Below are 2429 nucleotides of genomic sequence, written 5' to 3' on the forward strand. Positions count from 1 at the left end.
TATATATTGTATTTTATGTATGTCTATGGTCATGTGCAGCACATATATATATATATAAAATTAAAAATGATGATATATAAATATATGTAATGATGATATATATATATATATATATATATATGCGCAATACAATGTATGTCAATGTAGGTGCATACTCAGCACATGTATGGGTTATATACATCCATATAGGTCTTCTGGAAATGGCCAGTCAAACTAATTTTGAGGAAATGTATGAAGAAAAAAAAAAGTTGCAAGTTTCCAAGAACGCCATTATTATTATTATTAAACAGGATTTATATAGCGCTAACATATTATGCAGTGCTGTACATTAAATAGGGGTTGTAAATGACAGACAGATACAGACAGTGACATAGGAGGAGGAGAGAACCCTTCCCAGAAGAGCTTACAATCTAGGAGACGCCATGCAAGTTTCTTAGGTTCGCGGCAAGCTATCATCAAGGCAAATGGAAGCGTTGAGAGGAAGTAGAAGACGTTTAGAGAAAAGTCTCCAATGCATGGTGAGAATAAAAAAAAAATGCAAAGCAAATACAATAAAAAAAAACACAAAAATTTGAAAATGATTCTGGCAAATCATGTTTCAGCTGGATGATCTTGGACCACCTAGGATAAGGTAGTCTTATGTCATTCCGGTATATGCGAGAGAAGCTGATTGGTGGGTTTATCCCCTGCGTATGCAGAAGTGACTAGGCAGGTAAGTCGCATTGTTGCAGAAGGGACATCGCCTGTTCTTTTCTGCAATAATGAGCGGCCTGATCACTTTAGATCCTTTATAAAATCCAATTTAACCAGTAAAAGTCTTGCATATGTGAATGAGCCCCAATCTCTTTACAATAATCAATGTCCGGTGTGGGGGGTGACCCCGGAATAGTTTGCAGATTTCAGCAGTGAAGGTTTAATACATCCAATTCCTAACAGGTAAATCATAACCCAGATGATAATTGCGGTGTGTGTGGGATTTTTGCATCGTGACTTGGACGGGGTCGTTCGTCTTTGCTGTGACCAAGGACAGGCAGGATTGATCTCGTACATATGTCAAGGGAGCGGAGTGGCATGACAGGTGTGTGATGTATGTACTGCGCCGCGTCTGCTGTCCTGCTATGAACTGGTCTGAGAATTTAAGACCAGACCGACTGATCCGTCCATCGTCAGACCTATCACAATGTATATTATGCCCCCTTCCCCATGTTCTTGTCTTTGTGCTGATATGACATCTGTCACTTGTTAGAATCATTAATAGAATATTGTATATTCTGTAAATGAAATCCATGAAGAATTGCCGGGTTCAGTGGTGGCATGCAGAGATAATATAGCGGTGTCATTTGCTCCCAATGACAGGTTCACTTTAGGAGCTTGAAACAGTTGCTGTCACTTTGTATCTCTGATGCTGAGTAAACTTTGAGGATTGCTGCAGCCTTCTGATTGGCTATAAATATTTATATTATATATTTAATATATTTCTTCTCTGTAGTCTAATGCTTTGTTCACCTAGGAATACCATTCCTGCAACTTTTCCCCCAATCCAATCCAGCGCTTCTAGCGGTGCAGGTTGCCATGTCAATGTGCCAATAGGTGTAATGCCGGCTCTACCAGAATGTTCTGGCCGAAACTTATAGTCCACATCGTGGGGTAACTTGTTTTTCAGGTTTACTGCTCCTTTGTGTATATTATAGATCATCATATGGATTGTCCACCATGGTGTTAGGGTGGTGATCTGTTGGATGGTGATTACTGCTTTGAGAAAAGCACGCTGTGACACCCCAAGACATCTCTTTAATACCATTTCCTATTGTAATTATCCCTCTATTGGATGTTATATGAGTGGCTGCTGCATTCCGATGTGATTGCCGTGTGAAGCTCCGAGGCATTGGATCAGATTTGGGGGCTCATGCTTTAGCTATGTATATATGGGGGCAGATGGTTTTGTTACTTATGGAGTTTTTTTTTCTTTAGTGCTTATTGATTTCTATAATGCTCATTGATTGTGCTTCCAGTGTAGGTCTGATTGACACTTTCAGATACGTTGCAATTTTTTCTTTTCGTTATTCCCCTTTCTCTCTGCTTTCTCTTTGCTCGCTCTCCTAATCACTTTTTTTTTGCTATTCTCTTTTTTTTTTGCTTTCTGCTGTCTCTTTGCTGCTTGCTTTCTGCTCTCTGCTCCCTCTCTGTTCGCTCTCTACTCCCTCTCTGTTCGCTCTCCCACTGTTGGCTCTCTCTCTGTTGGCTCACTCTTTTTGCTCGCATTCTGGTCCTCTCTTTGCTCGCTCTCTGCCCTCTCTTTGCTCACTCTCTCTGTTGGCTCAATCTCTGCTCGCTTTCTGCGCTCTCTCTCTCTCTCTCTCTCTGCTCGCTTTCTGTTCTCTCTCTCTCTCTCTGCTCGCTTTCTGTTCTCTCTCTCTCTCTCTTTGCTC

The 2429-nt window shown here is 40.8% G+C and overlaps 1 protein-coding gene across 2 annotated transcripts in view; it reads left to right on the forward strand.

Moving 5' to 3' along the window:
* MFN2 (mitofusin 2) overlaps positions 1-2429 on the forward strand; it is a 17465-nt gene that overhangs the window by 344 nt on the left and 14692 nt on the right. The window contains exon 1 of one of the 2 annotated variants that reach the window (XM_072427355.1): positions 1055-1078. The exons of the other annotated variant lie outside the window; for it this stretch is intronic. The gene's annotated coding sequence lies outside the window, so the exon portion shown is untranslated. Of the gene's footprint in view, positions 1-1054; positions 1079-2429 lie in introns of those variants that run through there. 2 annotated transcript variants of the gene reach the window in all.

This window comes from Pyxicephalus adspersus, chromosome 11 (genome assembly GCF_032062135.1).
Source record: "Pyxicephalus adspersus chromosome 11, UCB_Pads_2.0, whole genome shotgun sequence".
Lineage (NCBI taxonomy): Eukaryota > Metazoa > Chordata > Amphibia > Anura > Pyxicephalidae > Pyxicephalus > Pyxicephalus adspersus.